Genomic DNA, 9,248 nt, shown 5'->3' with positions numbered 1-9,248 from the left:
GCACAGAAGAGTGTTAGAGGTAGCTCATTTACTTTTCTAACAGTTATAAACTGAAAAGAAATAATGGTTTTAGTGCTAGGTAAAGGCAATGACATCTCTCAGAAATAAATTGATAATAGAATAAAAACAGATTCCTAAGATCTTTAGGCTAAATAATAATGTGTAAGGAAAAGCCTGTTGACTGACTCATTTCCAAAATGATTGTTGCATGAGAAACTCAAAATGTATTCGGTCTAGCCTAAGGTATGAAATTTACTAGAGCCATAAAGAGTAAGATGATATGCATTTATCATGTTCTTTGCCTACACTATGTTGCGTTTTTAAATTACCATAATCATGTATATTACTGGGATAGTTGTAGAAGACTGCAATGGGGAGTCATATTTTGATGAACGGATGTAAATATCTTCTGCCAAATGGTAAATGTCACTCACAACTACACAAAGAGTATGCATAAACTATGCATCATATCTGCTTCATTTGTTATAGTTAGGCAGCAGTACTACCACAGGAAGACTATTTAGATGTAGATATTCTTGTTAGTTTATATAGGTAGCAGATTTCTAGAATAAACTTAAGAAAATTGGAGCAAAGAGCATCACTTATAAAATATGCTATATTAACTTCTACTGGAAGTCAGGTGCATGGTGAAATAAGAGAAAGACCCTTAAATTTAAAACTTAAATCCAAGAGCTTAAAATGAACATCACTGCTATAGCTCAAGGATATTGTATTCTATATAAAATAGGCCATTTAGTACTTGTGATGACTTTATTGCACTCTTACAAATGACAACTAGTGTAGTTTTTGTGATTAAATGAACATTTATTGTATTTGTAACAGTATTCCAGGAATGCTATAAAATTAATTATGAAGTCATACCTTTAAGCATTTTAAAAACACATCTTAACTGAAAGTATTGAAAGGATCTCCCTACAAGATTTTCAGCTTATTTCAAAAATGCTTTTTCCCAGGGCCCCAAAATGATGAATTCTGAAGTACCAGGCTTTCCTGGATATCACAGAAGTTCCCCCAGAGTTTAGGAAACACACAGAAGACAATTGACAAAAGGCTTAAGCAACAAGAGGAGAAAAGTTTGAATGGATTAACAAGTCTTTTCCATCTCTAACTGCCATGATCAGTGTAAATCAAAGGTTTCAAAAGGAATATGAGACAGACAACATAAAGTGGTCTTATACACTGCAAAAACAAACTGATGTTTTCAACCTGATCAATTTGTAATGAGTACAGCACATGAATCAACACATGAGATGCTAATAAGCTAATCATACATCACTCATGGAATTAATTTTCAGCACTATCATAGAGAGCAAATAACACAGTTTCTATAAACTAGTAATCATACAAGTATAAAAATGAACTGCAGTGGTCTGTGATATGCATTGAAAACCAACTCCAAACAGAATTTTTTTCCAGAGTCCCAATATATCAGGAAGAAAACATCTATAAAAGAATACTTTATCTTTCATGCTATTTTTATCTGCAAAGAACTTAACATTTCACAAAATTGGCAAGCTTCAATATCATGAATATTGGGTAGAATTCCTTTTGCTTCCAAAGGAAATGACACCAAAGAATGAAGGGCAAAAATTCATCCTAATGGACCAAAATACCAAATTTGCTACACAGACAGCCCTGTACACTAGTATACGTCTTAGGAGAAATTTGTCTCACCTACTCTGGTTGTGAAGATGCCTTTCATTCATCATGAAAGGAGCCTGAAGGAATGTTCTAGAATTAAGCTTTAGTGTCAACATAGTTGGGGGGGGGGGGGAATATATCCACATTTACATATTCCAAAATAGCCATGGGCCACTATGCATAACTGACTACTCAAAACATTCTTGTTAGCTCACAGATGAATTCAGACTATACAAGAGCACACAAGAGCGCTACTACAGATAGTCACAAAAGCATTAAGTTCAAATCTGTTCTAAATCCAAACTTCCATTTTTGGAGGTGTTTGACTTGAAGCTTTGTTCCGGGGATGTAAGGAACAGCCGTGACGCTGCAGCCAGGATTCCCGCATAACCGATTACAAAATCAGTTCTGAATCCAGAGTTGTAGTTCATGCCTGTCACTTGTCTACGTACAAAAAAGTCAGGCAGAAACAAACAAAAAAAAATGTAAATTGTGGGTGGGTGTATCTGTGCAGACGAAATTATAGACCAGTGCAATATAGTTAGTATGAAGATGTAGAGAGCTATAAAACAGCACTGCCAGAGTAGGAATTCCTTCATCCCACTGGACAACAATCACATCCTGTTTGAATCCCTGAAAATCCACTAATACAGGAGCTGGCAACCTTTAACAAGTCACAGGCTGGAACCACCCAGATCTGGCAGCCTGGTGCCTTCAGTGGCACATCAGCAGCAGGGGTCTTTCCCGCCATTTCTTTCAGGCCCCTGCTCCCCAGCTGTTGCACACAGGCACAGATCCTAGCAAGTGGGGAGCTGCACTGGGACCAGGTATCTGCAAATTGCAACCATGACGCCACCACTTGTCCCACTCCCCCTCTCCCCATTCCCCCCACTGGGGCTCAGGCGCAGCTGCAACTACCCAGCTCCAGCACAGCTTCCCACTGGCTGGAAGATGCATCCATTATGGCAGCTGGGGTGGAGGTGGGGGTTAGGAGGGAGTCAGTAGAAGCAGTGGCAGCACACACATACACACACGCACACCTACGCATACACAGTTTGCAGATGTCCGGCCCTGGCACAGTTCCCCATGGGCTGGAAGCTGCGTCTGCACTGCAGCTGGGGAGAAGCAGGCTGGGAAAAGAAGTGGCGGTACAGATGCAGCTCCCCACTTCCCATCCTGGTCCAAGCACAGACATGGGTATAGGCAAAGCCCTCCAGCATCACAGGCCGGATCCAGTGGCTCTGCAGACTGGATCTGGCTTGCGGGCTACATGTTGCCAACTGTGCACTAATATATCTACTTCTGTAGCATACTACAGCATCTTACCCTTAACAGTGGGCACATCTACATGAGATGCTTAATGATCAGTAGATTAATTCTACTGCATGTTAGCATGAACAGCAAAAATCATGCTAATATGCTAATGTGCAGTAGTGTTAGTCTACTCTGCATTGTGTCACACAAAAAGCATGTGATCACGTTAATGCACAGTACAGCAGCCTACTGCACATTAATTTAGTAATTTGATTATACAAGTACTAAAGTTAATGTGCAGTGGGCACTATGCATTAATAAACATGTAAACGCACTCAGTAAGTTACAAAACGGCAGTGAGGGGGCAGAGTACACATGCACCTTTTATATCAACACTTTTTCAGGATGGTAGAAGAATGCATTTAGGTGCCAAAGTCTACTTATGTACCTAACTAGTGGAACTGAATCTGGCCCCTGGTGCTTTGTTTTGTTTTTAAAAGTCTTAAAGCGGTTTCTGCTACTTTCTTATTTCATGCACCATCTCATTCTGGAAGATATTCCATCAGGTTAGCTTATTTTTTCCATTTCAAATTTTATTCTATCACTCCTAGTGTGACTCCTTTTTGCAATTCTTGCTGTTTACATGTGTGCTTTACTGCCAAGAGCAACACACACACACATACTCACTTAGCCAGATTCTACATCACTATAAGATTCTGCTACCATGCCTTCTGTCGAGCAGTAGCTTATTCTGCCATTTTATTTCACTGGGATAACTGGTGGAATATATAACTGGTCAACATGAATAAGGGTTCCAGGATCTTGTCCATAATCTTTATTCAGTGAACAATCCCTCCAACCCTCTATCCTTATAGTGTCCCTTTTCAATTAGTATCTTTTGAAGGAACATTAATTTGCAACACACCAGATGAGATTTCATCTGACCCTTGTTAAGAAGGGGCTGTCACCTCCAAGTTCCCGAATTACACTGACATTTGCCAGGTTGCAAATATATTTAGGTGCACATTTTGTTCACCTTTCAAACAATAATAGTCTCATACGCTATTCTTGCATAGCATACTCTCTTTGACATCACTGTTTTTCATGGCTTTGACTGTCCAGGGAAATACATATTCTTATTCTAGTCAGTCAATAGACATTGCATTTGCTCCAATTAGTAAACAGTATTATTGTATGTCCTCAGGTCTACATCTTTATGTATTCTTCTAGTAGCTGATCTACATATGATAAAGACTCAGTTTTAATTGTCAGAAGAAAACATCCTGAAAATCCAAAGTAACTACACACATAACACAAACCAGAGCGTATCACTCAGTGGGAACATCTACATATGCCTAATGCACTGTGGTTACTGAGAATTAAGTTTAGTACCTGTAATAACCGGTACTAACTAAATGTGCAGTAACCAGTGCTACTATATGCATTTTAAGTGATGTTAATTCTACTTCACATAAAGGCAATAACACAGCTTTTGCTGTGATGCACTAACGCTCAATAGAATTAGTCTACTGTGCATTTAGTGTAGACAGGCCTACTGGGCATGTCCTTAACATAAAGCCTAATAGCTAATGAAAAAAAATTGTTTTAGACCCAGTATAGGTATATGGGTTGGGGTTTGGGTGTATGTGTGAATATGCATCAACACAGGGAAAAAAAGACAGTCTCTGATGCCAAGAGCTTACAATCTAAAGGGTGATGATCCATGACACATTTACTGTGTAGTAAATTGACTTTACTACATAGTAAAATTGCAGCGCACACACAACACACAGCCCTACAACATAGTAAATCTCTCAGACCTCAAGTGAAGTTACTCCTCAAAAAATATGCAGTAACATAAAGTTACTATGTAGAATATGTCATATGTCCACTCCCATAGTAAAAGACAGGAGACAACAGGATAACATAGACCAGGGATGTCAAACTCACCTTGTGTTGTGCCCCAGGCTGGATCCACACTGTGAGGCTCCTTGCAGCCTGGATCCAGCCCAGGGTACAAGGAAGAAGCAACAATGACCCAGGACATGTAGCAGCAGCTCCACCCCCTGCTTCATGCTGTATGCCACAGTGGGAGCTCTAGCTCTGGGTCCAGCCTGGGTCCAGGCATATGATGGGAACCAGCACCTGGAAAGGTAAAGCTACAGCATGGGTAACAGATGAAGTATCCAGAGGGTGACCAGGGCTGCGTCAGCCCTCAGTCACCCTCCTGCTACCAATCAAGATGTCCACTGGAGCCCAAAGGCCCCAGATTTTGCAACAAGCCATGCCATTGCCCATGCCCCCCCACAACTTCTGGTGAACCACTGGTAGTCCAGTGGGCCACAGAGAAGAGCTCCATGAGTTAGATCCAGCCTGTGGGCCAGATGTCTGACACCTGTGATGCAAACAGACCAATAGGGAAATTGAGGGAAACAAATGAGACAGTATTGGTCAGCAGGACAGACAGTGGACTCCTAACGCAAGTGGCCTGACACATTGTAAGGTTTTTGTAGGCATCCTAGCAAAGTTTTATGGGGGAGAAAGGAAGGAGACTAATCTGAAGGGGTAACTTTGCAGGTATTTATAGGGAGCTGCTCTGAAGCTGGAAGGGAAGCATGAAAGTTGTATGCACATCTTTGTGTGTACAAATTCTCAATGGTGGTGGATGCTTTTAAAACTGATGCTTGTTCTACAATGTATTCATTTGTGTTATCTAGGCTTCCTTTCATTTTAGGGCTTAATTTCCCCCACCCCACTCCCCACCCCCACCTCCCTCCACCCCACTGAACTGGATGTACCTATTAAAGAAAGCCATAGAAAGGATAGTCGAATGACTATCCTTTCTGGGAAAATCACAGAAATAAAAATAGAAGTAATAGTAGCCATAATGTTGCGAACATGACACAATAGACAAAAATGTTTCCTTGTGTGCATCAAATATGGGTCGTTTTACAAATATAGGCAAGAGTAGAGAAAAGGATTTTTCCTATATTATTGCTAAATAAGACATCAACCCAAGAACCACCTACACTTTCATGTAAGCCCATACTTACATGAATACTAAAAACTTACTTTTACAAAGAGAAATTATCAAGGTTTGCAGTCAGCTTTCAAATTTTCAAAGCATCTTGTTAATGCCAGAAGCTGGTGATAACGTTGTTCAGGTGCCCAGCAAGGCTGTGTGAAATTTTGCCAGCTGTTTCATTTCTACACTGTTTTGACTCGTTTCAAGCTCAAAGCAGCAAAATTGAAATGAAGGGCTTCGAAACAGCCTTGAAACAAAATGAGAGCAGTTGAAATACTTCAAAGGTTTCTAAACATTTTGAGTTTCGAAGCTGAAGCTGGACTTGCCTGCAGGGAAACAAAAAGTAAGGAGAGGGAGGGGAAAGAGGCAGGAAGGACTGCTCTGAGACTGACTGTGAATGTTTGGCTGCCTGAGATGCTGCTGGTGCAACTGAGCTGCTTACTAAGTTATTACCTATTGTCATTTAAAGTGGTGGACTGGACTGAGGCTTAGGGAAGGAGGAGACCTCATTGGGGCACACTACTATGTTGTGTAGAGGCCCCAGTGCCAGTGAGGGCACACATTAACCTACACACACACAGTCACACATGTCACGAGTTTTGCTTGTCAGCAGCTTGAGGTGCAGTGTCCCAGAAACCCCTACACTTATCTCCTTGAAACCTGGCAGGCTTCATGGCCTCAGCAGGGGCTACCATGCCTGCAGTTTTCACCCTGCTGTGCTTTAACACACACACGTGACACAAGTTTTGCTTGTCAGCAGCTTGAGGTGCAGTTTCCCAGAAACTCCTGCACCCTATCTCCTTGAAACATGGCAGACTTCATGGCCTTAGAAGGGGCTACTTTCCCTGCTGTTTTCATCCAAATATGCCACAAAATGACAAAGTTCTAGACAGTTTTGTGCTTTCCCAGTATAGCCTATGAGCGAAACATTGAAACAGCGTCGAAACAGCAAAAGTTTCAACAAAACGAAATGGAACAGTGCTTTCAAAATGAAACAAAACTCAAAATGAAACACTTTCCCATCAAAACAGTGAAATGGAAGTCGAAATGAAGTGGTGCTGTTTCACACCGCTCTGGTGCCCAGCTTTTTTGGCTAGGGCCAGACATTCAAGAAGCCTCAAACTGAATTGATTCAATCTTTACAGGTTAATCTAACCTGCAAAGAATGAACTGGTTTGCAAGTGAATAGATATTCCCTTTTCATTTTGGAAATCCACAGACAAATGCCTGCAGTGGCTCAGACCAGAAGCCCAGGGGCACTAGAGCAGCCCTCCCTTCCCTTTCACAGGGACGCTGAACTGAAGGGGGGGGGGCGTGGTGGTGTGGCCCAGGCCCCAGAAAACCTAAGTAAGACTGAGGAGGGGTTTAAACCCCCACTTTGGCCTGTGGGGTTCAGAGTGTGGGGGAAGAGGGAACGTGGCCAGACCCCTGTGATTGGGTGGCGGCGGGGGAGGAGAAGGAGGTGGAAGAGGAAGAGGGGGGAAGAGCTCTACCCATCCCAGCAGCTTCCTTACTGCTAGGAGCAATCTGGGCACAAAGCACTGCCCAGTCCCAGAGGGGGACTCTTCCCCACTCTGTTAGGTGCTGGGGAGGACTCTTCCCCTTCCTCCTCCTCCTCCTCCCCACCTCCTGCTGCCATGGGTTGGGGAGGGGAGAGGCTCTGTGCAGGTCTGCCTGGCCCAGCCCGGCCTGGCCCAGCCTCAGTGCAGAGAGTGGCTGTCACTGAGCTACAGCCCCTGGGGGTGGTCCCACCCCCGCAGCCCAGCTCAGCCCTGGCCAAGGCAGCTGCATGGGGTGGGACCATCCCCAGGGGCTGCAGCTCAATGACATCTTCTCCTTGCACCCAGGCTGGGCTGGGCTGGGCAGCTCTGCACAAAGCCCACCCTCCCTGCCCTGCAGCGGCGGGAGGTGGGGGAGGAGGAGGGAGAAGAGTCACCCCACCAGCCCCATTGTGGGAGGCGAGGGGGAGGAGGAGGAAGAGTCCCCCCCAGCACTGAAAAGAGCCCCGCTGCTCCACAGGGCAGGGGGAAGAGTCCCCCTCTGGGACCAGGCAGCCCCGCACAGAGTCCCCCTCCCCACCCTGCAGCAGGGAGAAGGAGGGGCTGCTCCACCCCAGCTGCAGTCCCCTGGTGGGAGGCAGGGAATTAACCCCCTCCATGTCCCCTTAGCCTTAATTGAGCCATGCTAGAACAGCTGTGGTCCCTGCCAGTGAAACAGAGAAGGGAGTGGGGAAATAAAACCTCTCCGGGGAAGTCAAACAAGGGCTGTCCTTCCCCATCCCCTCGCTGCTCCAGCAGCAGGACATGGGCAGACACCATCCCAGCATGGCCCCATTAAGGTGAAGGGGCAGGGAGGGTTTAATTCCCACCTCTGTCCCTTCTGTCCCCAGGGACTGCAGTCAGGGTCTGGCAGCCCCAGCCACCCGCTCTGCCTCTGCCATTCCCCAGCAGATAGGCAGACCCCAGGCTGCAGTGGCGGGTAGGAGAAGGAGGGAAGAATTAATCCCCTCCCTGCCCACTTTGCTTTAACAGGGCCATGCCAGTCGGTGTCTCACCATGTCCCTGCCCCTGATCAGGCTACAGAGTACAGGGGTGGAGCCAGCCCTGCTTCACTGGAGAGCCACTGAAGAGCCCAGCCCAAAGAGCATGCTGGGATGCTGGGAGACTTGAGTTTAACTTAAACCAGGAAGGGGTCTGGGCAGACATTGCATAAACCGGTTTGAGCTCAATCAGTTAAGTCTGATACTACATCCAACCAGGTTTATCTCAAACTGGTTTCAGCCATTTTGAAACTGGTTTATGTACACTGAACTTATGTTCTGTTAATGGTTAAACACATTTCTGATCACTTAAACTGGTTTATGTGTAATGTCTGTCCCTAGCCTTTGAAAGCATTACTCTATGCTTAGGCCTGAGGTACAATTATAGAACATTACAATTTTACAATGCTATCATTTCACAATGCTACAATAATACTGTTTTATGGGTTGCTGTGACAGGGAAGCCAGTGCTTTTTGTGTCCTATTCGCTATTTCCTCTTCTAAAGAAGGAGCTTCAGGCACGGCTTGTTGCTGTTGTTCCATACCACAGCCTGAAATATGTCCTGTTAGCCATGATGCTAGCTGTAGACTACCTGACCTGACCCATCTCTGAATATATTTACACCATAAATCTCCACTCACTTCAGCCGGGGTGTAAAAAATGAAATAGTGTCAGAATTTGGTCTAAGGAATTTACCTCCTACCAACAAAAATACAGAATGACCCATATAGACAACTTGAGTTCTACATTAAAGGAATCTTTTTCAC

This window comes from Alligator mississippiensis, chromosome 4 (genome assembly GCF_030867095.1).
Source record: "Alligator mississippiensis isolate rAllMis1 chromosome 4, rAllMis1, whole genome shotgun sequence".
In the NCBI taxonomy this organism is placed as follows: Eukaryota; Metazoa; Chordata; order Crocodylia; family Alligatoridae; genus Alligator; species Alligator mississippiensis.
This window is presented reverse-complemented; position numbering follows the sequence as displayed.